The sequence below is a fragment of the Thunnus maccoyii genome, chromosome 13 (genome assembly GCF_910596095.1).
Source record: "Thunnus maccoyii chromosome 13, fThuMac1.1, whole genome shotgun sequence".
Classification (NCBI taxonomy): Eukaryota; Metazoa; Chordata; class Actinopteri; order Scombriformes; family Scombridae; genus Thunnus; species Thunnus maccoyii.
The window spans coordinates 11,839,477-11,867,384 of NC_056545.1; the positions used below are offsets into that span (position 1 = coordinate 11,839,477).

The 27,908-nt window shown below is 41.7% G+C and overlaps 1 protein-coding gene across 3 annotated transcripts in view; it reads right to left on the reverse strand.

Annotated features, from left to right (window-relative positions):
* rapgef6 (Rap guanine nucleotide exchange factor (GEF) 6) overlaps nucleotides 1-27,908 on the reverse strand; it is a 158,657-nt gene that overhangs the window by 59,967 nt on the left and 70,782 nt on the right. The window lies entirely within an intron of this gene.

Below are 27,908 nucleotides of genomic sequence, written 5' to 3' on the forward strand. Positions count from 1 at the left end.
GTGGTGGTCTTGTGGCTCCTATTCACACCACAGACTTAATCCTGCTCTAATCCCCCTCTTTCCCTTTCCCAGCGGGGCCGAGCCGGGCGGGCGGTTGAAGGGGGGGGTCTCCCATTCTCCTCATGCATTAAGGATGAGAGTTGGTAGATTAAATATAAATGTGCAAGGTTCCTTCAGCTGTACAATTCTATCATGTCAACACGGAGGGTACAATCATGGAAGGATCAAGCAGACTGTAAATGTTACATCGCAGTCGGACTGATCCAAGCTTTCACAACACCAATCATTTACAGCGTCTGATTAACTCCTGAGAAATGAAGCCATCATCTATTATAATAAAGAGCAAGAAAAGATTCAGTCCAAGTGAGATGAGGAGGAAAAATCCATAAGGAAGCAGGCCTGGAGCTGTCACAACATCAAGTTGTTACCTAGATTGGGCGCTTATAAATGAATAATTGGCTAGTGTCATGAACACAGAGCACAACTGGTAGAGCCGGGCAACATACTGTGATAGGAAGTATACAGATTATCATTTTATAATATCACTGTGTGTTTGTAATACCGGCTTCAATGAAGTGTGTACAGCAGATGTAAGCATTCATTCAGTGATGGTAAAACCACCCGCTGAGACATTATAAAGACTCTGTGGTTAGAAAATGAAAATAGACCATATCTGAATAAAAGCCACAGCATAACAGTTCTACTAATAGATCATGCTGAATATGATATCTGATTAGTGTATTTTCAACTGAATGTACCCGATATTGCCCAAGACCAATACGCAAACACAATGTCTCACACGTCATAGCGGTTTTCCATCCAAAAATATGGAAACTTCCGTCCAACCATCCATCAATCAAGAAGAAAAACATCTTAACCAACATACAAATGGCCACTTATGCTAACATTATGACTACATTCCTCTTTCTGTAAACCTACTTGGGTCCCTGAAAGCACAAAAAAACAGTCAAAACGTATTAGGGCGATATCTTCTTTTTCCTTTCTTCTATAAAACCTAACTCTGTTTCACTTATTGCGTCCAATTTTAACAATGAGATTAACTAGCCTGGAGCCTGAGTGCTCTGTTCCACCTTCTTCCCCAGTGATAAAATGGGCTATAAAGTCTGGGACTGGCCATTTGGCATCACAGACAAGAGACTGGGTTTCCCAAAAGACATTTTAGAGCTGGGATGATCTTTGCTGCATTGTAGGTCAATGCATAGAGAGATGTTTTGGTGCCTAAATGGTTTTGGGAAACCTTGAAGACGTTAATGCTGGTCTGTCTAGCATGATAGTCAGGTATTGGTCGTTTAAGGGTCCCAGAAGGAGCCACATCATTAAAACAGGACACATTGTTTAGGCAAAAGCTTCATTAGGATGCAGAGATAGCATTTAATGACTAAGTGGCAGGACACACCTGAGACTCCACTGAACAAAGAGAGATAGAGAGACAATGACAGAGAGAGAGAAACTAGATTCATAGAGGAGGATAAATAAGAAACAGTGACAGAGATGGAGCGTGACAAAGCGAAAGATGCACTAAAACACGAAGAAAGAAACAGAGAAGAAAAAGCGAGTACAATACATTGAGATGAACAACAAAGAGCACAAACGGCGTAGGTGAGTAATTAAAGAAAATGTGACGAGGCTGATGAATCCTGATGAGAATGGTAATTAAAGTGGGTTCAACAAACAAAGCTCGATGAATATTTAAAGACAGTGTTGTTGCATTCGCAGAGGGAAAAAACATATATTGTATTGCTCACTGTCTCCAAACAGATAGCGAGTGTACAATAAAGAAGTTCGGCGAGGTTCAGAGTTGAAGGTTGTTTGTGTTGCTGGTGATCACTGAGAAATCTGTCTTAGATAAGATGTATGCAAATTAGAGTGTACAATGGAAATAAGGTGGCATTAATTGGTATACTTGTGTATGCAGACTGTGAGAAAAGCATCATTTAATATCTTTTTCCTCTTTAATATCTCTAATATCGACCAAAAACAAACACAAACTAATTCACTCTTGTAATACCCAATAATCAATCATGATGTTGAAGTTAGACAAAAAGGACTAGCGATGATAAATTCAATTATCATTAATTACTAAAAAAAAGAATATCCCCAGCCAACTCATTTCTACTGACTGTGAATGTGCACAGGCAGTAGGAGGTTTAGGGAGTAATAACAGTTAAGTCCTGTTTTAGAACTTGCTTAGCTTGACGTACCAACTCAAAACCCCACAGCTGAGTAAATACAGGCACGGTAATGGATAGTGTGGTCAGTGGTGGGGTATCTGACATGAGCACGGTCGGCCTGTAGATGTCAGCAGTGACAAACTGCCTTGACATGACCTGAGTGGTAAGGCCGAGCAACACAAACATCTCTTCTCGATTTTAATTTCAATTTCAGTGTTTATATACTGCACTGTATACATATGCTTTTTTTTTTTACTGACAAAGACTCATTTGTTGCGCCTCAATTACTGTGAGAAATAACTGCTGTTTTTTTCCATTTGTGTTTTTTGGGAGTTAGTGTTAAGTCATGTCTAGAGTGACTCACAAATGTTGCAACAATAAAGTAAGCCTAACTTTCTAGACCACAAGTGAGAAGGGTAAGAGCCAAAGTTTTTAATACAACCATCAAAAAAATATCGGGAGAAAATAGTTTTGATTAGAAGGTCAATTCCACTCTGGATTTATAATATAATTGCATATTAAAAAACAGTGAACCTTAGCTGCTAACATGATCTTCACTTGTAACAGCTGCCAGAGCAGGTTGTTACACCAGAAACCACATCCCAGACTGTAGCCGTTGGCCTGTGCACATAGCAACAATGTGCACAATAGCTACTGTTTCACAGCCTGAATGAGTTATCCTTCCTTTGATGCAACACTTAACTCCATGTCTGAATCTTATTACCATTGGTTTTCTCGATTCTCTGCTCTCTGACTCGCTCTGCCTCTTTCCGACCCATCTCTACTTTTCTCTGTGATTGTCTTTCCCTGTCCGACGCCTCGCTCCCTCATTACAGCCTCCACCTTCCAGTTTGCATCCACTTTATCAGTTACTCCTCCAATTTTACTTTTTTGACCTTTAGTCTACTTGCTGTATGTTCCCATACCTTGCTTCCCCCCCCCCCCCCCCCCCCCCCCCCCCCCCTAGTGCATAAAACCACAATTTCTGCTCTAACATGCAATTCTGCATCAAAGGGAGCAAAGAGGAGCGAAATGACTGCAAGTAGCCACATCAGACTAGCCAGGTGAAAAAAAATCTGCAACGACACACACACACACACACACACACACTCCAGATTTAGCCCTGTAGTGCTGCAGAAAGCTTCGATCAATCAAGGCTGTTTTCTCTCGGCTTGTTCTAACATCTTAAGACGGGGACAGCGTCAGGAAAATGCACACACACATTCACGGAAAATACGTAATGCATACGAATATATACATATGAACTGCATGTATCTATGAGCTCCATTCAATAAAACATACACTGAGCTCATTGAATAGGCTCAGCACACAGCCATGCTCCACTCTATTACTGGCAAGTCCACAGACGGTTGGATTAAGATACAGTACAGGGAGACAGATGGAGATGGGGAGAAAATAAAGGGACCTGAAGTGAATATGAGAGAGCGAGTGAGACGGACAGAGAGAGAGAGAGAGAGTATCTGTATTAAAGAGTGTAAGAAGAGACAGTGAGAAAGGCAGAGTGCAGCATATGATTGAGACTGGATTTGAGTGAGTGTGTGTGTGTGTGTGAGAGAGAGCAACGGTAGCAGAGAGCGAGGCAGAGCGTATAATAGAGATAGGACTGACAGCGAGGGGTAAAATGAGGATGAAGTGAAAAGAGAGGGAACAGATGAAGATAAAAACTCTCAAATATTCTCTTAAGAATCCAATTCTACCTCAGTCAAGACTACCATATCTCTGGCAGCCTGTGTGTGTGTGTGCTTGTGTGTGTGTGTGTGTCTGTACCAGCTGGGGCAAGGGGACATGTAATGAATTGAAGTTGGAATTGGAGGTGACAACTGCGAAGGCAGACATGCCACAGAGGGAGAGAGGGGGAGGGAGTTACAGAGAGAGACAGAGAGAGCGGGTGAAGTTTGCAGGGGACCACATGAGGAGATGAGGACTCAAATACTGTCAAGCTGACAGACCGTATGCGCATACACACAAACACATGCGTTCTCTCTCTCACACCTCGACTACTTCCGTGTCAGGACTGCTTTCTAAAAAGGTGGCTCCTACCTGCAGTGAGAAACATTACCGAATTAAACCAAAATAAATAAATAAAACGCGTCTTACTGCTTACAACCTGACTCAGAGTGACTGGGTATCATATCAATAGTCTAATCTCGGGATCTCGGGTCAAATGCATCCGAGCTGACTCAGTATCAACACTGATGGCGTAGTACGTCATAATCACAGTAGGAGAAAATATTTTGGGAATCAGGAGGAGGAGGAGATATAAAAGATTTATGTTCTTAAATGACAATTATTTTTGGAATTTGATTCACAGATATTAAATTGTTTTTCTATCGTACAGTCGGCTGCAGAATGTTTTATTGTTGCTGCAGGCCGACTTTCAATTATATCTATAAATTTGTTTTTTTCCTCTATATTTGTTCTTAGGACATTATTATTATATTGCTGCTCTTTTTCACTGTGGCTAGCTATTATTGATAGGACGTAATGCTGCTGCCGCTGTTCTCTCTCTGGGTCTGTTCGACTGTCGACTGCATTTTGAAAAATAATTCATGCCTGTTGGTTTAGGTGAGTTTTACACCTTTTCAAACATTTTGGACCAGTACAGACATCAAAACTAAGACTATGCTTGTTTTTCATAAAGTGTCTGTTTCGACAGACAACACCTAACTTAAGCTGCACCATACTGACCACAGTTCTTTTATGTTTGAGAAAATCACTTCCTGCGTTTTTTTTTCTCAACTGTATGAACATTGTTTTCTCTACAGTACCTTCTTTTGTCAATATACAGTACGCTGAAAAATATTTTGGAAGTGAAAAATGAGACACTAATGGTTGGAACCTGAATGTGAGGTGGCTTTAAAAATGACTTTGAGGTCCGGATTCTGCATAGCAACACATTACCTTAAAAACTAATTTTAATCTCGGCAAGGAAAAAAAAAGAAATGCAATCTGTGATTTGGCAGGTGTAGGTTTGTGAGGTACAAGGTTCAACAATCATTGGTTGGCAGGTTTTTTTAGCCTGGACAGACATTGGCTGGCAAGCTTCTACAGTGGATACAGCCATTAGTTGGCAGTTTCCACGCTGTGCCCTGCCAGTATTGTGACAGACGGGATGCTGAATGGCACTGTCACCGGCACTGCCAAAGGCCTGTGACTTTTGCCCCAGTTGTCTGAACGTGATGAAGGAGGGAGATGCAGACAGAGAAACGCACAGAGGGAGAGGAGGCGAGAAAGATAAACAAAGGAAGTAAATAGAAACGGAAGGAAAGGAGGATAAAGGAAAGGAGAGTGTGTGTGTGTGTGCATGTGTGATGTTTCTTTGCCCTCGTTTCATGGTTACTGAATCATCCACACATTACAGTATTACCAAACACAGGGATTAACCCTCAAACAATGGACTGGGGCCTGACATCACAAAAAAGGCATCAGCCATGAGTCAGAACTGTAGTATCGTTACCCACATATCTGATTGGAATTGGGTAACAATCTGTATATTTCCACGGAAAAATCTAGAAAGTAGCAGGGGTGGGACAAAGCCACTGTTTTGTAAGTCATGTGCACGTCTGAAGTGTTGGCTATAAAGACCTGAGTAAAGTCACAACAATCAAGACAAGTCCACACGAAAAACCAACAAGTCCCAAGTCAAGCTCAACTCCTAAACTTTGCGTCTCGAGCTCTAAACAAGTCAATTTTTGTTTGCTGGCGTGCACTGCCAGATGTCTCTTTACCTCCATCTCATGCAACATGATAAGGTTTTTTTTTGTTTTTGTCAAGTCCACAGTGGGGATTAATATTTTTCCAGAAAATTAGACATCTGGGAACAGAAGCACACTATCCCGGGAATCCCGGAAGCTAGACTGACTCAAGTCTAAGTCCACACCTCTGGAAATGAAAGTTTGTGGATCTAGCTTGTGAATTTCACAAGAACGCTACAGCTCCTGTGGAATACTGCAAAGAAAAAGTCTCAACTTGTTAATGTAATAACAACCTGAAACATTTCATAATATTTGGATTAATAATATTAACCTTAAATCATCTGTCATCTCTCCTTCCTTCATAAGAATAAACTCCACAGTCGATTTTTCTTGGAGAATAATGGCGCTAAATTGGCCCCATGCTCATTCATCCCACACAGTTTTAACAACTCATTTAGACTTCTAACAGCTTACACAGTGAAGAAGGTAATTAGCATGGGTCAGCACCCCTGCAGAGTCAAGTATTCTTCTCTGGAGGACTGAAGGTATTACAACCCAGCCTGTAGTGGAAATTCCTTCCATTTGGCATCTACAGAGAGTATTTGTGCGTGTGTGTGGCAGCAGGTAGCAGACTGTGGTCACTGCCAAAAAGTGTTGGATGTTTCTGAAAGGAATATTCAACCTGCCCTCCTCCCCCAACTCACTGGGTGGGGAAATGCTCATGGCAAGAAAAAGGGAGCGTGGGAATTAAAACTGCTTGAAGTACAAAATGTTTGAGGTTTCATGTTTCAGGACAGTTAAAACCAACAGCACTAGGTAGCGGTCTCCCACTGAAGAACAAAATATACAGTATGTTTTTGTAAAAGTCTACATTTTCGGTTGGTCATTGGATTGTCTGGTGGTGGATTAAAAAAAAAAAAGATTTATTTTCTGCTATTTCAGCTTCTCCTTTGCCATCCATCTCCTCTCTCTCTCTCATTCATCTTTATGTCTCCCACCCCTGAATATTCTACAACCCTTTCTACATTTCTGGCACAACAGTATGAATAAAATATGATGCCATAATATAGGAACTATATGTGATTTTGGGTTGTTTAAATTTATGTTAATTGGAGGCACAAACTGTACATTTACCAGCGGGGCAGAAATGTAAGTAAGTAAAGACGCTGCTGCAGGTTTATTGATGCTGTTATTTATTCTGTATGCTGGATAGAGTTTGTTATCTTAAATATGCAACCTGTGCTATGCAGGTGGATGATAAACAGAACAAATGTCTTTGTTTTTTGTGGTCAAACGCTGGTCTTTAGAAATTTTTTTATGCGTGTGTGTGGGGTCCCTAATAGAAAAAACTTGATTCATGTTCACTATCAACTCTTTATTTTGTCTGTTTGTGTGTCTGTTTGTGTGTGTGTGTGTGTGTTACAGGAAAGTGCAAGGCGTCTCTGTCTGGACCACTGAGGAAGGTGGGCCACGGCCAGGTCTGCCGGATACAGGAGGGAATGCTAAACACTTGGCTTTCATACTGACACAAATACAGATGCGTGCACACACACACACACACATATATATATGCACACACACATTTGCACACATACGTACAGACGCATACACCTCAGTACCTCCTGGCTCCCCTCTGTTAACAGATGCTTCCTGCCCTTCAGCCCAACCCACACTACTTCACACATACAAACACACATACAGAGCGCCCCTGGCACCCCCCTACAGGTTGACCCTGAGGCCGGTTGGAGGGGCAGCCCCACCCTGTGCTTCTCCTGCGGTGTTTTTGTTGATGTTGGATCCTGTTCCACTCTGTCGGCCCAATCACCTCAGCCCAGACAGAGCTGACTACAAATCAGTACCATGGTCTGGCAGGACAGGAAATTAACTTTGTTTGCCCACCAACTACGGCCAATACCGAGATTATCAGACCTTTTGTTATTTTACCTGACAAAAACTACTCTCGACAACAAACGGATGTCAAAGTGACAGCTAGATATGAGCTGAAATTGTCCTAACATGTTTGAAAAAACTATTTTTTCCACTAAGGTTTGAATTCTAATATTTTGGTTGGTTTTGGTGTGAATGTTCCACGTTGCTGCCACGATATTTCATCGTGTGTGTGTCTACAGATGTGCATTTGTATTTAAAAGGAGTTTAATGTGTGAATGAATATTCAGAGTGACAATGTGAATGTTTTGTAATAACAATATCTGAATCTAATTGATTGTAACGTTGCACAGCAACAGTGAAATAAAAGAAACATTGTGCGAGCAGAGAGCCGAGTGCGGATTCTATTTTTTTAACCACAATGTCTCCTGTTTAGTTCTTTGGATGTGTGTACTTTTTTTTTCCACCAATATTTGAAAGCAGAAGAGAAAACCTACCAACTTACATTCAAAACAAAAGCAAGGCCAGATTGGCTTTTCTCTACACATAAATTGTGATTGCAGTTACAGAAATCTAACTCTTGTATGTGCAAAAGGCTCCTAAGACAAGAAGAATTGATTGTTTTAGACGTTCCTTTGTCACTTAAGGGTGTGTTCAGCATATTGGAAAAAAAAAAGAATTACTGTCAAATTAATAGATTTTAGCGTTTCTCTTTTTCTTGCCTGATCACATTTGTTTTCCTTCAGGCACACCACACACTGTCTGCTCCCCGCACATTCTCTCCTTTTCTCCCTTTCTCACAAATTTGCAAACAGCCGCGGAGCAATCGCCCATCCATCCATCTATCCATCCATCTATCCATCCATCTCATCTATCCATCCATCCCATCTTGTATTTATAAATGCCCTTGAAAATTATCCAGTAAAGGCTCTCTGGTTGCGCAGGCAGAGGAGGGGATGTGGATCAATAGCAGTGAGATAATGGGAGCAAGTGAAATTGAGGGGGTGGGGGCCATGGCTGGTTGAAATATCAGCACTAGGGTGTGTGTGTGTGTGTGTGTGTGTGTGTGTGTGTGTACACGGTTGGGGGTGGTAGCTCATATCTGATAGAGCTTTGGTGGGTGGAGTCTGCATATATAAAGTGTGTGTGTGTGCGTGTAGGGGGTGGGGGGTAATTTATGTGCACACGTACTGTATTATGTTTTGACCATTGCAGAGTACTAGTATGTAGGCTTGTGTTTGTGTGTCCATGCATATGTGGGTGTTAAAGTGCATCTGAGTGTGAGAGGCCAGCAAGGTTGAGGGTCACATGCATGGGTATATGTGTATAGACAATAAGTGTGTGTGTGTTTGTGCACAAAGGCTAGAATGCGTCTCCACATGAGCAGCCTCACTTTCATTCCATTTAGCCCAGTAATGTTGACCAGCTCGGGCATGTTATAATGCACAGAGGGCCTGAGTGGGCTTTCACTCTAAAATTTCAGCCTATCATAGCTAATGGACAGTAATTACACCATTCAGGACACAACGCTGGCTCTTTTATGCCACTGTATCCATTGAAACAGTCAAACAGTGCTGCGTTTTTTTCTTACCTGGAAATCAAAAGGTGAAATGTGGTAAACTACTACGCAAGCGAGTGCCTTTTATCAGCTGAAAATGGTTGGACATTTGTCTGCTGCATATATATATATAATGCTATTATGAAATTTGAGAAAATGTGCCTTTTTGAAAAAATTGGCTTTTAAAGCAACTATAAAGAACTTTCATTTCGTGTTGATTTTGGCACCCCCTGTGGACGAGGTGGTAGTGTTTCCCGGAATGAGGCTGGTAGCGAGTTGAGGCAACAAAACCCAAGATGTAATGTTTGTATGGAAGAAGACTGTCCAAATATGACGCCTTTTATCTTGTGTTTCTAGAGTTATGTGTTTTTACACGTAAAGAATTGTTAATGTGTCATATTTCTTAGTTAGTTTGGCGTAATATTTTCCCCAGAGAGCGCAGGGAGCTTCAGTTTAAATCAAACTGCTAATATGTATACATTTTTAACGTTTTGTCACCACTACAGAAACACTAGGTAACTGCTTAAGTATGATAAGGTTGTCTAACATTGACTGCTGTTAGTTATTGGTTTGATTAATGGTTTAATAATGTGTGTTTGTATTGATTACTGAAGGTGGCTGATCAGGCTAATTATCAGGTAATTGTACTCGGTTTCTAACGGCAGAATGCAGTAAATAGTTGCCCTTGTGTGCATGTTTTTAAACTACTTTCCTAATTAAACATGATGAGCTTGATGGTGTTATAAATGACTAATGATGAAAGTTGAAAGCTCAGCATTCTCATTCCCCGTTAGCTTCTCTTATATAAGTCACATTAACATTTATCCACCCATAAAAAACTATTATTTCTCTGTATAATATGATCCCTCTTTCTGTCAGCTGCTGTGTGTCTGCAGTGTATTTACTGGGTTTTTTCACACATGATTTCAGGCCAGTTGGAGGAGTTAAAATGGTGACTTTCTGCTTTTGTCCAGGCTACTGCTGTTTCTACTGTATTTCATGCAGTTTGCAGGGTTTCCAAACAGAAATACTGCAACATCCATCACCTGAAAGTGCTTGTATCCAGATAGTTAATGGTTGAAGGTGGTTTCTGTGGGCAGCTGTATAAACTGTGTAGCTGTTTTAAAGTTTTAAAAAAATACCTCGTTTTCCCACGCATCCTGGAAAACTTGGAAATTTAAGGCTTTTTTCCCCAAGTACAGGACGACACCTTTTAAAAATGTGATTGTCTTAAGCTCATATGATCTAAGAAATGTTCAAAGTTCCCCAAAAGGTCTCATGTAACACCAATCCTGATGTCTTTACACTGGCTTCCCATCAAATTCAGAATCCAGTTCAAGATCCTTGTAATCATGTTCAGAGCCTTGCATGCAGCCATATAATACAAGCAGGAATCTGAAGTCCTGCGATCAGGGTTTGTTGGTTGTCCCTCGCTCCAGGCTCAAGACAAAAGGAGACTGTGCTTTTGAGGTTTCAGCTCCTAAACTTGAGAACTCTCTCCCATTGGACTTAAGATCTGAAGACACTGTAGACACCTTTAAAAAAGCAGCTCAAGACCCATTTGTTTAGACTTGCTTTTGTTTAATTTGTTTTGTTTATTTCTGTTTTTGCCTTGTGTTTTTAGCTGGATGTCTGCTTTTAATATTCACCGCTCTGTCTCTTGTTTGCTTTTTGTTTGTTTTCATGGTGAAGCACTTTGTGATGTTTCCTCTTTAAAAGGTGCTATATAAATAAACTTATTATTATTATTATTGTTAGTATTACCTCCATACGTAAATGCCTTTAACAGAGCACTTGCAGTATACTGTGCTCTCAAGTACAAAGAACAGTTATCTGAGTCATTCACTAGGAAGTGACAAAGGCGAATAGAGTGACCATCTGAACTCAGAGGTTACAGCAAAGTGAACTGAAACAACCTTGAACTGCAAGTTATCAACTAAAATTAGTAGAAGACAGGATGTGAATGTGTTGTCTTTCTGATTATACCTATAAAATATCTGCCAAAGTCCACATCCAGCTGACATTTCAACACATTTGAAAAAAAAAATCTGATTCTGTCTTCTTGCAGATTTAAAAAAAAAAGAGAAAATATGCCTATAAAATTCGTCACATAATGTTTCACTTTTATTTTTCAAGACAATTTCCAGACCTGCACAGGGACCTCAGAGGAGAGATGCACATGGCGAAGGAGGAGAAATTTTTTTGCAAGAGTGTGTGTTTTTGTTTTAGGAGGATTTAATAGTAATTTATGACTTATGGGAGGTAAGTTGGGCATGGTCTGGCCTAATGCAACCCATATCGATCTTTATCACCCCTACTTCCTGTGCATATGATATCCAAGACCTCCCTCAGCATGCTAAAAGCCCTCTCTCTCTCTCTCTCTCTTTCTGTTTTCTGTCTTTGTCTCTCACTCATTTGCTCTCTGGGGTCATCTCTTTCCTCATGCTCTTATCTGGACACCCTCCTCATCCCCAATCTATACGGCTCAAAGGGCACATTACCTTGCCACCATCCATGTGTGTCAGTCCGTCAATCATCCTGTCTGTGCATCCTGTCCTGTCCGATGTGAACTGGCTTTGGCATTACATCACCTGGCGAGGGTCATCCTCTTAGTGCACAAAAATGGTTCTGTCAACATATTCAGGCACCGGGGGAGCCACGAGGCAACTATCTAATATTCTTTTAACGGTGCCTGCAGTTTCCAGCCGCTGATCTGATGATGCGGAGGAATACAAAGTTCATTTTACGAGTTTGAAACGTGGCTGCTCGGAACGTGCCGCGGTTGCTTGGCCTCTGGCTGCTGCTGCTTCAACGCATAGAAAAATTGATACTGTCGATGTGAGGTGTAAATGAGTTTATACACCGACAATATGAACCAAAAAATGTGCATTAAAATAAAGTGGATTGATCAAACCGGGCTTTTAGATCATTTATTTTCTCTGCCTTCAGTTCAGATTTGAGTGGGTATGTTTGCTTAAAAGATTTGTACTTTATCTTTAAGTGGCGCTTCACAAATGCCACGGTCTTGGGAGTATATGAGACAAACCGGTTTTAAACTGCCTGTGGGAAGAACAAACATGTAATAGTCTGTCCGTTCTTGATTAAAAGCTCTGTTTTTTTCCGATGTCTTCTTTTATCTTTGTAGAGCACGCCATGTGAAATTACTTTTCTCTGACTCGCTAATTCCTCCGACCGTAGCCTCTCATGAGCTCGCCCTCGACGCTGCGCTTCCTTGGGTCCTCAGCGTTACACCCGCCAAGTGTTGAGTCGATCAGATGAACGGTTTTTGAGAAAATCGAATATTGAACGCTGGCTGAGGTAAAGAGGTAGACAATGCAGAGAGAGAGAGAGAGAGAGAGAGAGAGCATACCCCAAGCAAATAACCTTTTCAACAGTGAGTAGAGAGTATTATAACATGGAAAACATTATGATGTTGCTGTTTCTGTTCCTTTATAGTTAGATGACTGACAGCTTTTCTCAAGACCTCTTGTCTTTCTTTTACTATTTTAGTCGAACTTTGGTATTTCAACAGCACATCTGAGCCTCATAAACCAGTTTCCTGATGACACAGGGTGCAATTTTGATGAGCACACCAGCCTCCGTCAGCATTCAAATGTCACCTTCTTTGTTACAGTGGCTAATTTGAATGTCCTGGGTCTTGTTTTGGTCTGCAATCTTGTGGTTTTGCAGTAGTTTTTCAAACAAATGCTGCAGATTTTGTCAGGTTTTTTTTTTAGATATTGCAGATGTGAACAATCTGGATGGTATGACTACTGCTTACTTCGACCTTTTGATTACAAAATTAAAATAGAAACATCGGGTGACATTTTCATATAGTAGATGAACTTGTACAGAACACTGTCTGACTCAAAGGCACCATGACAGCACAGAAAAGTCTCTAACTATTAAAGAACCAAATATGTCCTTCACTATGTGAGGGTTCGGAGTTACCTATCCCATCTGATCTGATGATGAATGGTGGGCTGTTAACTGTAGCTTGAATGAAACACAGCATCTTGCGGTTTAAACGAAGTCTGATCATACCGTACAGAAGATCAGTAAAGGAGTTTTTTAATTACTTTTTTGTTTCTTCCCTTGTTAAAATCTGGTTTACACTTTGTAAATTTACTTGTTTGAAACCAGTCTTTCCTTAACTTGATTCATCTTGTCTGTTTATATATTGTGGTTTCCTGTTAATGTTTTGTAGAGGAACTTTGGCCCGCGTTTCCATGGATGCGGCGGATTAAGCGTGACACTTATTTGGATATGCCAGACGCTTTGCCTGTCTACCTGTCCATCCGTCTGACCTGCCTTGCCTTGCCCTTCTTGCCGTGGCACTGAATCCATCACCCCACTGTAGCGCCTCTGTAGACCCATTACTATTCAATGCAGCATGGGTCCACACAAACTGATTATGCCGATGCTCAGCAAGGCCCATTGATTGCTGAGGGAAGCAAAGGCAGCGGCCCGAGTCAACCTGAGTCTGGACCTGCTGCACTCTGCCGGAGAAGTCTGCAGCCCAGAGGGGGGGGGTTATTACAGTTATTTTAACTGTGAGTTATGTGCTTGTGTTGAGCACAAATCATCCTATTAGCAAGGTATGAGACCCCCGTTTTTTTCAATTAAATCTTATCTGGTCAGAAATGCGTGATGGTGGGAAATCCTTATGGCACATACGAAGAAAAGAGTGAAAACTACATGTGGAGCATCTGAGCAGCACAGAGAGAAAAAGTTAAATGTAGCAGCAACATTTAGTTCCTTTAAAGACCAACAGATACCGGCCAGTTTCTGCCAAATCAGCACATTTCCCCTCCTGCAAATATCAACAGTTAATTTGGACTTCTTCCTCTGCATCATGGTGTCAAAGTTGAAAAGTATTGCTTAATCGAGAACTTAAGATGTCACTTCTTAAAAAAAAAAGTAGTATGAGCGAATAAGCTCAAACACTGGACAAACTTTAAATTTTAATATTAAATTAATTTTTCACAAGGCTACTGACAAGTTACAAGGAAAGGAGTAAAAAGGAAGTACAAGGCCAGATTTAAGAAATGGGTACCATTTGGTGCAGAAAAACACAGCAAAGGCTGGACGTGCAAGGATGCAGATGGTTTTAGAAGGAGTTGGTGTGATTTATAAGACAGGAAGCAGCAGATGAGTGAGGATACAGCACAGCAGGGCAGCAACAACAGCAGCATCAGGCTGGCAACAACAACAACAGGCCCCATTATTGATGCTTAAATAATAGATGGGGAAGGAGAGGACGGAGAGAGAGAGAGAGAGAGAGAAGAGGCGACGGACGAGAAGTAGTAGAGGATGGAAGAGTCCCTTACTAAAAACAGACGAGAAAGGAAGGAAATGGGAAAGAGGAAGACGACAGGAAGTCCTCGCTAAAAACAGTAGGAAGAGAGAGAGACAAAGATAAAGCAAGAAAGACAGAGAGAGAGAGAGAGAGAAAACATGTGAGGGGCACACTGGCGCATAGAAAAAGACGCAGGAAGCTCGGAAGAAACTTGGAAGAGAACGGGTCCCATGTAGGCAGCGGAGAGGGTCGGAGAGTTCAGCGGCAGAACATTTTGACAAGTCTTCCTGCAGTGGGAGGAGGTGGACTGAGGTTATGTTCCACCAGGATGAGCAGGATGTGATTTAGTTCACCCGTAAACACGAGACAATAAAACAATGAAATGTAAACAAGATGTCGAAAGCTTCTTAAATACAGCAAGTGCCTGCTTTCTTAAGAGGAGACTATTGTAGCCCAAGCAGACCTCCCTTTTAAAGTCTTGTTTATTGGGGATGTAAATAAATCTAGGCCTCGTAGCTGCTCGGTGCCTCAGAAAAAAAAAAAAAAAAAAAAAAAAAAGCTAGTCCCACAGAGCAGCTCCACTGGCCTACATTTCCCCGTCTGTCATCTGATGCCAAATTTCCAGCCACACAGTCAATATTTCAATAACTATCCTCCTTAGACCTTAGAAATTAGAGCGAGAGAGCATGGCGTGCCATTTGGTAAGAGCTGCACTTAAGAACAGTTGTAACAAACAAAAGTGCCTGAATGGCAAAGTTCACTTTCCAAAGACCCTGAAGGGTTGTTCTCCAAGGCTGCTGGAGAAAAGACTGTAAAAAGCCTGTTGGCAGCTGCAGATTCCCTGTAGAGAAGTAAAACTAAATGATTCAAATGAATCAACTCACGTCCTGCTCACTTAGATCTGGTTTCTTAGATCTCCTGGATTAAGTGAGCTAGTTCGGTTTTCAAACCAAAATTACATTTACGCTAATTGGGCTTCTGACTGGTGGTGAATTTATACAATGCAAAGCTACCAGAAAGTGGTTAAAGACTGGTGATGAATACAAGATTTCTGCAGTGAAGAGTATCACCAATCCCGGCTAGCGCAGTCCGACGATCAGAAGAGACCGACTTCTACAGTAAAATAATTGGCTGCCATTCTGAAAAGGCAGTCAATGATAAAATTGTGAAAACCCCTTGTGGAATAAAAATCACTGCTTCAGAGGCTTTCTCTTACTCACTGATGTGATTTGTCTTTCTTTCTTTTTCTGTCTTTTCCCTCCGTTAAACATCAAATCACACTCCAGGATTGCTCTTCATATTTCGTCTTTTCCTTATCCCTCTTTCCTCGAGATCCCGGCGAATTAATTCACACAACCTGTTCTGAGAATTAAAATCCCTTCGCAGACCACCCTCGTTCTCTCTATCTTCCACTTTACTCTTCTTCCCTCCATCCTGACTGCAGTGTTTTTTGGCTACTCTTCCCCCAGACAGAGCGCACGTTACCTAATAGGAGGAAAAGGGAAACTTAATTAACCTTTCCAAAAGGTGGGCTCATCACAGACGCTGACCAATTAACTACGGACTTCAAACAGGGGCGAGCTGGATGAAACAGCAGTGGCTCTAGACGGAGGGATAAATTAGCTAGACCTCATGCAACATACATGGGCCAGTAATAACATACAGATACACTAGTTAAGCCTGTGCAAAAAAAAAAACAACAACAATGAAAGAAAAAAACTCTTCGCCTCACTTGCTGTTTACTTTTAATGACTAAAACGTGCACGTGTAAGCATTTGGTTAAACAAAAACCGATGTAAGGATGATCAATAGGTGATTAGCTTTAGGATTTGATAAGCAGACAAAAAAGGTCACCTGTTCTGAATCCCGTGAGACAGCTCTAGTGAGGATGTTCAGTCATATATATATATATATCAATATTTTGTCATTGCAGATATATTGATATTGTATATGGCAGCCAATAAGTAACAAGACAGTCAGTATATAAATGCAAAAAATAAGTTTGAGGTCATTTGCATACACTGCTTTCATGATTTAGTTTGTCAACCAGACAATTTTCCAATGTAAAAATATATCTTTGTCATAATTCTTTCATAACTAAATGTAAAGCATCCTCAAATGCATGAGGATGTTTATTTATGCTACGTGTTTATGTAAAAATAATATCGGCTGATTATTATCTGATTTTTTTCAAGATTTGTTTTTAAGGCTGCAGCACTGACGAGGATGTGAGAAATGACGAGAGAAATTGGATTCAGGATTGGATTTGCGAGGCTTTTACTTTAGCAGCGGTGACATCAGAACCCCTCTCGAGCGGTGACAGATCTATGCATAATTTGGATCACGCCAGGGATGAAGAGCAATAAAGACGAGTAATAAGGTATTTAAGACTACGTTCTGTGACTGCGTGTGGTACAGATTTAATGTGTTATCTCAGACTGAACATCCTCTCGTTTTATCCCCCTTTCATCTCCGGGGACCTTATTATTACTCATTCTACAGAAAGCACGTGCACGACCGCGCACACGTAATGAAGACAAACATCTCTGAGGCTTTCAGCACCCCGACAGACGCTCCCCAAGAGACAGACATGTAGGGATCTATCCGACAGTCGCTTTGCTAGGACAACCAGAAGACGGGTCAGCTGATTCCTTTTAGTTTGAATATCAAAAAATAGGACGAACAACAAAACAAGAATCCTTATTAGTCACATGTCATGCACTGTATTTGCATCATCAAGAAGTTGACCAGAGGCTCGGTTAACTCTGACAGATTATTCTGAGCAACTAGAACTAGGACATCTAGGACATAGAAGTGTTAATTATACACACAGCTTCATCATTACCAGTCCACTGCTGACTACTTGGGGGGGGTGATAGACAGATTAGTGTAGACAGACATGATGAAAAAAAACAGAAGAAGTTTAGAGAGACAGATATCACCGGTTGTCATGGTTACAAAAGCATGTTATTGCACAGACCAGGGACTTCATGGCTTGTAACTTTATCTGCGCAGTTTTTTGCTAAAATGACAATTATCTTCCTTGGTTTTGTGTTAATGTGTCTCATTATATCACCTGTTCAACTGAGAGTATTTTCTGTGACATTATAAACTAATATATATATATGTGAATATAGACTATAAATAGCGCAACCTTTATCAAAACCATCATCATCTGTGATCTTTGCTCTTCACAAAACACCACACCTTCAACAACAGCAAAAAAGGTTTTGAAAAGATAATCAACAGTATTTTTCAATCCTATACAGGTCACAAAAATGTAGCTTCCAAATATCATTTTTGGTAACCCCCCCCGCCCCCCAAATCAGTTTGTCCTTTGGAGACTAAGAAGTATTCTTGTTGCAGCTGCTAGGGATAATAAAATATTTGTGCAAAGCCAAGAGAAGATCTCCTACGTATTCATTACATCGAAGCTCTTCAATGACCACACAGAGTAGAGTGCAGTGTTTTGATATTTAGACAGTCATCCGGATACCTTCTAAGGCTGTGCAGCATGAGAATGCAATGAAATACAGAGTTTTTTTTCAAACCCTTCACCATTAAAAAATAGGGTCAATTAACACGTCTTGTCTTTATACTGTGCAGGTGATTGTTTTTGGTTTTTAATTTAAGCCTCCCTTACAGTGCAGGGGCTATGGAAGGCTTTTTAATTAAACAATTAAAATAAAACATTGCAGGAAGAAGCAAAGCATGCATGTTTTTCTTAACAGACACAATATCTGTCATATGCATATAAATCAAGCTCATTTTCTCTCATCCCCACCCTCTCTCTCTCAGTAACACACAGGCGGCAGCATTCTAAGCCAGAGGCACTGGCCAGAAAAAGGATTACGACATCGCTTACTTTGGAGGACCACGGCTGCAAGCAGTTGGCATAGCAACGGACCAGGAAAGCCATTTCCACAGGAGGGAGGGGTGCCAGCGAGGGGAAGTTTCCCCTCGTTCACCAAGAGATGAGGAAAAAAAGAAAAAAAAAAAAAAAAGACCCAAAAATAAATAAATAAGTAAAAGAGGAGGGCAAGGGCTGACGCCGATTGCTTTGCTGCAAGAGGAGAAATGTCCAGAGGGTGATTTTTTTTTAAAAATCCTCAGTGTTGATTCGGAAGCATTTGGAGCATTAGCAGGTTGGCTTGTCAGATGCGACTACAGAAGGTGACTTTAAGTCAAGGCAGATCCATTTATATATCAAGGTCTCTTCTCTTCTACCAAAGCGATTGCAACAGAGAAGCTTAAGAAACTCCTAATAAACCTCGACTACTGGAAATCTGCCGAAAAAACGACTAATCCCAGAAGGTAAGGAGGCTGCATGGCCGAAGATACAGCAACCCAACTTAACGTTCAAGTTCAGCAGATTTTTCTGTTGCAAGTTAAACGTAGAAACTAAATCAGTGTTTTTGTCTTCCAGGTTCACTTTCACTTTCCTTCTTTAAAGAAGCAGAGGTTCCTCTTCTCAATAGATGAGCCAGTGCTGGATAAAAAGAGGGGCTCGTGCATCTGTAGCCCCCTGGGAAGAAGACTCTTTCCTGGCTTCAAGTCATCCAAACAGTCCACTCTCACCTCCCAAAAGCCTGGATCATTTGCCTGCAGCTCTCCTCTCCTCCTCACTCACTGTCTACGTCTGTCAAACTCCTTTCTCTGTCTCCTTGCAACTCTTTATCTCTCTACAGAGCTCCAGCGGTGCATGTGTGTCCCCAGCAGTGCAACTCCATGGTAAGGGCCGGTGATCCCGTTCCTGAACCCCCGGCTTTAAGCTCTCGTTCCCCCCGGTTAGCACTCACACCTCACGCCGGCATTCTTCCTCTCCCTCCCACCCTTGGAGAGAAGCTACCGTGGATAGGATGCTGCGCTGTGGAGAGCCCAGCGCTAATGGGAAACGGAGGAGAGAGTCAGAGCGAGGGAGGAGGGAGGAGAATCCAGCTGAAAAAGAATGACATCACCTGTGCAGCGCGAGAGAGAGAGAGAGAGAGAGAGAAAGGATGGGAGGTGGCGTGGATGAAGCGAGTGAGCGAGAGCAAGCAGGGGGAAACTGCATTAGATGGATTGGCTGCTGAGCAGATGTGGATGAGAGAAAGAGGGATGGACGGAGAGAGAGAATGGGAAAGACAGAGATGGAGAGGAAAGAGAGGGAGCATCTTTATTGATCTACTGGTAACATAAAGCTGAGTGTATTGAGGCAACCCCCCTCCCCTTTGTGAGCGGCGAGCTGCATAAATTACAAAATACAGGGGGGGTGAAGCATAAATCATGGAGCCCCTATTAGATACAAGGACAGACGCTGGCGGTATTTTGGCAAACGTGAACGCGCGACACAATAGCACAAGCCGATAATGGGTTTTCCCCTTCCTAAGAGACCCCATCATGAGGATTTGCTACGCAGGAGACAGGATTTGACGTATGAAAGGCACATTGCAATCACAGATAAATCACTCAATACATCCCTGAGAAAAATACTGAGGCAATAAAGACATTATGTCTGTAGTTGTAAACTAGTAGAGACAGACCTGATTCTGACATAAACTACAAATAATGCCTGAGTTTATCCAACTTAAAGCATCAGATGCGGGATGACACCCAAGAAAGTTAGACTGACAGAGAAATAGGTATTAGGAAGCGGTCCTGCCTACGTATGCAGCTGAAACAACGGTGATATGTAACCTTGACAACTGAAAGTTTTTGCCAAATCACAAAATCAATGCTTAGAGGAGATCACAACCCCTTTAACGAGCAGAAACTCAGCAGGAACAAATAGTAAAACCGTGACTTGAAACTATGATTTTTATTTTCCTTTTCTTGGCCTTTTTTTTTTTTTGTCATTAATTATTAGTGGAAACCTTGAGGCAACAGATACTCAACTCGCTCACAGGGAAAGAAGGCATTTATCTCAAACATTAAAGCAGAATATGAAATTTTTACATTCATTTTCTCCTTTAAAAACTCAAAATCGAAATCTTGTGCCTCTAGAAACACAGGTCTGGAATTTCTGACGCTAACTTAATTGAGCAGTTTATCAGACTCCTGCTATCTGACAATTAAAATAACAATAAAAACTTTACATTACCATTGTGTCAGTGGTCTTTTTTAGAGGTGTAAACTACATGCCTTTGAGTGTGTTTTGAACTTCATGAGTTGAAATCTCAGCTCGGTGAATGATCTCACACATCCTCTCCCTTTTTAATGCATTTGTCATAACAATGAAATTTAATTATTTACTCAGGAACCGCCCGTTGTGCTTCACTTACTGTAATAACGTGAGGAGGTAAAAGCGGTAAAGTTGCGCATGTGAACAAGTTAAACCCTCTCCAATAGTAGTTTCACTGTAAAGATCTAAATATTTCAAGTTCTATGACAACACTTTAGCAGTACTGCCTTTCTCCGCCTTCCTTTCCTTCTTCTCTCTTCGTCTGTTTATTCAGCGCAGTAACCCTCTATGTGCTCGGTAGTATTTGTGATGTTGGGACAAAAGATGAGAGGGAGGCGGGTTGAACTGAAAGCAGAGACAATGGGAGCTGTCTGGCTGTTTGAACGGCTGATTCTCCTCCAGCAGAGGAGAGATGTCAGCTCCTATTACCAGACACTTCAGAGAGGGGAGGATCTCTCTCACCCTCTCCCTTTTCTCTCTTTCTGACCTCCCTCCCTCTCGTTCACTACATTCCTAGCCCACTCACTGTCTGTGGTTTTTTTTTTCCTCTGCCTCCGACTTTCCTCCTTCCTTCCCTTTCCTCTCTTTAATTAAAAATCCCAGATTTTTGCAATCTCTGCCTCTCCTTCGTCACGTTTGCCTCGTATCAGCTGTTTCCTTTATGTCCTTCTTTAATACCCAGTCCCCTCTAAAGATCTCACTTCCTCACTCATCTCATCTCATCATCAGCCGCCCATCTATCCATCTCCTCTTCTCCCTGCTCCCATTTTTTTTTACTCCCTTTCCGTTTGCTGCTATGAACCAGGATCGGTACCCTCAATTCTCTCTCCTCTGTGTCTGTGTGTGTGTGTATGTGAAACGATACGCACCTCCCGACTAGGAATGACATCATCTTTTTACTCTGCAGCCAATCAGGTGCAAGCACATGGAGCCCTGCCTTCAGAGGAGTGTTATGTACACAAGAGAGACAGAGGGAGAGGAAGGGGAGAGATAGAAATAGATAAAAAAAAAAAAAAAAGGGAGACAGATGGATAGATGGATATAGGAGGAAGAATGAAGGGGGATAGTCGAAGAGACGGAGATGGAAGCGCAGAGAGGAACCACAGTTTGAGGAAAGAGAGTAACTATGTTATTTAAATGCACCAGTCCAGTGGAAACACACACACACACACACACACACCTTAACCCCAACCTTTGCACATAAATGAAATTATAGAGCACTGAATGGATTAAAGACTCCAGGCCTAATGCAGGGGTCTGTCAGTGAGTGTATACAAGTATGTGTGCATGTGAAGAAAAAGAGACTGAAAGCAAGTATGCAAGCGTCTTTCATAAGATTGTGTGATTGTGTTCACACAGTTTGTATGGGTGTGTGCGTGTGTCTTAGTGTGTATTAGTGTATCGGCTGCAGTCTTTTCCCTTTCACATACTAGTGTGCCGAAGCACTACATCATTCCCTTGCCCTGCTGTCAAAACCCCAGCCCTAATAAACACAGGCGCTCATGCACGCACACACACACACACACACACACACGCACAGCTGCTGCGTTTGCTTGAATTCTCTCAAAGACGTATATAACAAAGTCTAACTATGAGAAAGAACAAAAAAACCCAACTTCCTTTCATAACTTTGGAGGTTTTTAGTGAAGCCCTGTGGGTTTGCAGGAACACAGTGAAGCTGCACTGAAGTCCAGCTTTTGACAATATTGGCTGATCTTCATCCACTATAAAACACTTTTTCAAAAATGTTCTATTAAATATTGTTTTTTTTTTGATTTGTGCAACAAGTCAGAAAGCATTGCACTGCACTAAAAGGTGCCAGATAAACATTAGTAACCACAGACATTTGATTTGTTGGTTAAGTGTTAATATTTAAAAGCTAAACTAGGAGAACTCGTGCGTTAGTATATTGTTACATGTTTTGATATATGTATGTATGCCAGAAGGATACAAACTGCCAAAAAACAAACAGAAAAAGGATTAAATGAGGCAAAAGAAAAGATGAAGTCATTGTGACACCAACAAATTCCAGCTAAAGTAAATATCTCCGTAAATCACTGTATTGGCGCGGTCTAGAGGTATTTGCCTAAATTCGTTTTCACTTGAGAGGAGGATTTGTGGGAGTTAAGAGTCATACTTTTACAAAGAATGCAGGTCATTATGAACAGAGTTCTACATAGCCTACATATATGTGGTTTGAAAACATGAAAGTTTAGAGGAGTCAAAAATCTCGTGGGACTGCACTGATTTTCATTTCAAACCAAAAAAATTAAAGACATGCACACACTTGTTTACATAACACATCTCAGAGGACCGTTTTCTGTATCTCAGTACGTGATGATGTGGGATCTGCAAAACACAGAGCAGGATACACGTCACACAGGAAACACTTCCTGGAACAGTGTGTATGCGACTCTGTGTGCAGGTTTGTGTGTCTGGTCAAGTCAGCGCTTCATAGACAAGACAGAAAGAGAGAGCCATAAATAACAACTTGGTGCAAAAATCAGAGAAGAAAAGTTGGAAGTGAGAGACAGAACAAAAGAAAGTGATCAAGAGAGGATTGAGAACATCATAGACAGACAAAAAAAAGACAGGAAGTGTATGTGTTTGTTTTATTAAACAGACAATAGGTAGAAAGTGAGAAATTAAGAGGAAAATGACAAAATCAGGCAGGCGCCAAAAAACAGGAAATGTCAGCTTGTCTAATGGCAAGTTGACAGACAGAGAGACTCGCACACAACAGAAGATTCACACTGACTAGACTTAGCATCCTGCGGGTGTGAGTGTGTGTGTGTGTTTTAAGTGTGTGTTGCTCACTGAGGCGTGATACGGCTCAGTGATTTCTGACGGGGTCTTGTCTCTCTTTTGTCACTCGGCCCCGTCGCTACTGGGACGATTGCCCCCATGGGACACCATACACACTCATTTCTGTACCCTCAAATGTTCGCACAAAGTGGCCAACCCCATTGTGTCTGTGTGTGTGTGTGTGTGTGTGTGTGTGTGTGTGTGGGTGGGTGTCTGTCTGGCTGGCTATTGCTCACAGCTAATCAGTTCTGCCAAGCTAATTAAAAAGTGTCAGCTGACTAAAGCCCCTGTAGCACTGTAATACACAGATGTGCATGCACACACACACACAAACACACACACATACACACACAGAGAGAAGTGCTGAGTTGTTAAAGGCCTATATTTCTCTGTAGGGTGGCTGTACAGCAATTTCCACAGACAGTATGACACTCTGCCTCTTTTACAACACAACTAATGAGTAGAGATAGAAAACCAGTGCTGGTTTGGTGCATCCCATATCTTTCTGTAATAAGATATGGGATGCAGGTCGGCAGCATCCTTACAGAGCACACAGTAGGTTGTGATTAGAAAGTTGCTGGTTTGAATCTCTTGAATTTGATCTCTGTGCAGAGGCACAGTGGTAATATTTCATTCTCAATATACACAACAGTAATTTGATACCACAAAGTGTGTCAGGGCACTTGCATAGTTGGAAATATAGTTTCTGAAACGTCTATATGTGTATATTTGTATTTATTTCTACACTGAACACCCAAGTTTTATGCGGCTTCCCATTCCCTGTTCGCCCCACCCTAGTTGAAGTAAGTATTTTCTCTGTTTATTAAGAGAACACCGCGGCATCATTTGGGGTAACCATCATACTAAGTATTATAACGTCACCTCACAGCGGGGAGAGGATGGTTCAGTTTCTGTTTGCAAATATGGAGTAATCACTGTTCTGATGGTTTCCTGTGTTAAGTAGATGTGACATAAAGCGCCGTAAGTCGTGCTCACACGAAACATACGCCGCTGCAACCCACAAAAAGAGACAACTATACGGATGCAGTCATCGGATCATATGTGTTTATACATGTCAGCGTGTGTTTGTGCGAGTGTGTCTGTCTGTCTGAAGGACAGGAATTCCTGCCATTTAAACAAGCCCTTCCCTTCCTGGTCCCTGCAGAGTTACACAGAAGGACAGAGATCCAAGCCCAGAAGAGCTAGAGATGCAAAAACATAAAACCAGGCAGTGAACGATGTATTTATCAGCAAAATATTGCAATCACACTCTTGGCCAACTGCTGACAACTGCTTGTGTTTTGACATCCAACTGTAGGGTGAGTGTGAAACTGTCAGAATGAAACCGTGAGACTGTACATTTCCTAAAAACTTGATAAGTCATGTCTGATGTGACGCACACGATGAACAAACAAATAGATGAAAAGAAATCCATTCTGTCTTCCTATGGGAGACGGGAAGGTCTACATAAAGAGTAAGAACATCATAGAGGGTAAAGACCAGACAGAGACATATCGAAAGCAAATAAGAGGAGACAGTGAGTCAGAGACAAGCACGCAAGAGAAAAAAGTTAAATGAGAGGAGCAGACTCGCGGATGAAAAATTTAGACAAACAGAAGGAAAGAGGGGGGGGGGGTGGGATGAGAAGAAGGGAAAGGGCTGTCAGCGGGATTTCACAAGGTGAAGGAGAGGTAAGGAAGGACAAGTAAAGGCTTTGTTTCCCCAGTGGGATTCAGGTTGTGTTTTCTCCCACTTATATCTACTTCAAAAGATACTTCTTGTTTTCTTTTTCTTTTTTTCCTTTTTAGTGTATCTGATTGGAGCTTTGCAGACAAGATGAACTGTAGACTGTCATTCAGCTCAAACTGGCTGTTCATGAACAAAAGAAACATGGAAATTCGAATGGATTTTAAAGCGTTAAGCTTATAAGGAACCATTTATAATCACAAAAACAAGACTCAAAAGAGAGAAAGATACACTGAACAAAGCCTGGAAGTGTATTAATATGAGTGTAGAGTACAATGTGTACATACCGTGGGTGCGTATGTCTGTGCATATTTCATAGAAAGCATAAAATATTATCATAACAGGGGAGATGAAGGTTAGACGGAGGGAAATAGGGAGGGAAGATGACAGGAGTATAAAAAGGGAAAGAGGTAATGGGAGGGAGGAGTGGAAGGAGGAGGAGGAAGAGAGAAGAAGCAGAGAGGAATATAGAGAGGGAGTTCAACAAGGTCGTCATCTTAGTGCTGCTGATGTAATCCCTAAAATTAGCAGCAACAACAGCCGCAGATAGTGCCCCACTGGTACACTGCCGCCCAGCATATTGTACTCACACACAGACACAGACACACAGACACACATGCATGCTATCAGGATGTCTGCAGGTTTCAGAAAGACACTTTTAAACCAAACTGCAAACAACCTCAAACACTTCCGATGAAGTCTGAGACATCAAATGTTCGTGCACGAGAGAGGACGGCACAGACGCGATTGTTAAGGGATACGCAGCACAAACAGTGCGGTTCTGTTTAGCAAAACAAATATACTGAGATAAATGTTTTGCATGTTGCGCCACAAACTCTCTCTCTCTCTCTCTCTCTACATTATTCAAAGAGTGAGACATGCAGCTCAAACGAAAAACTGTCACTGCGTGTTCAAAAAAAAATTCCACCTCTTATAACTCTATGTCAGAGTTCTCTTTCAGACTATTTTCAGAGCTGTGAAAGTGTTTGAAAATGTGCTTTGTGCATGGATGATGAATGCAGCAGGAGTCCAGCAGCAGGGCTTGGAGCACCACTGAGCGACCGAGGTCTGCGGTTTTGTTGGTTGTTTGAAGGCACTGATCCAAGACTGAGTTGAGTATTTGGAGCCTGAGTCACAATTTGAGGAAGTAAACAAGTCATTGATTGGCACATGATCGCTTGGACTTGGACTAGCGTGCTGTTCGAATGAAAAAAAATATTTTGGTGATTTTTGCTTGTTGCCAGTTATCTGATCTGTGTTTGATTTCCCACAGTCTTTCATATTTGTCCCCTCTTACAATAGTAGTACAACATTTCCACAGGTACAAGCCTGAGTTTGAGTTTGAACCGCTCGTCGTCATCTTATGAGACGTTTTGAGTCAGAAAGTCGTGTGTACATGCGACAAACGGTACAGCTTCGTTTGATAACCTGACAAACCATAAGAATTTGACATGAAAGATGGATGAAGGAGGGAAAATGGATCAACAGCTCACTGGGACGAAGGTGACGTGAGGTACTTCTTGACTTCTTAACATGTGCTTCTTGTTTTAAGTGTTTGATCAACTAAAATTAAGATGGTCAGATATTTTGTTGGATGCAGAAAAAAGCAACAAAAATAAACTCAAAAGTTTATGCCTTGAGGCGTTTACTGGATCTTCTCGAAGCAGTGACCTCATTGATAGACTGAGCGACTTAAAAAAAATGCTGTGCGTTACTTGCGAGGACTATTAACCCTAATTCCTCCTCTACCTCCTCCTCCGACCTCCCTCCCTCCCTTCCTCGTTCTCCTGCCTTGAACCCTCTTGACCCTGCTTTCTCTCTCACCCCATCCTTCCTGTCTCCCATTAAATCCCCATCTGACCTTCCCACAACCTTCACCTTTCTGCCCCATCCCTCCATCCCCTCGACACACCGCCCCTCCTTCCCCCCTGCACGCCCGCTCATTTTTTTTCATTACCAGTCAATCCCCCATTATCTTCCGGTCTTCATTTCACCTTCTTCTCACCTCACTCAACTCCTCTTCTCCATCTCAGCCAGGTCTTGGTCACCCACGTTCCATCCTCTCTTAATCATTGATTCTCCTTCGACTGATTTTTGTGTCTATCTTTCTTCACCATGTTCAAAAAACATTATTTCATGTTACATTTTGTATAACTTTGGTTTCAAATCCTCACACACTCATCCCAATCTTTTCTTCTCTTCTCTTTCCATCCTCCTGCCTTGCTACTTCCCCCCCTCCCTTCATTCTGTCCTTCTCCATGCCCTCCTCCTTCCTCTTCTCTTTGATTTTTTTTTAAAGGTTATTCTCATGGCATCCCTGCTTCCGTAGGCAGAGTGAAAGGAAAAACAGGAAAAGGCGAGAGGACGTATGACAAAGGTCAAAATCTAAATCAAAACAAAGTAGGCACTGCCAAGCTTGGTTTTCTTCCATTGGCTGCTGAGTCACCTAAATGCCCACCCCCTTTTTAGTCCTTTAAGATTGGTTTTCAGGGTTTTAATGTTTACTCTACTCTAGTTAAGAGTAAAGTAAAGTAAGAGGAAATGA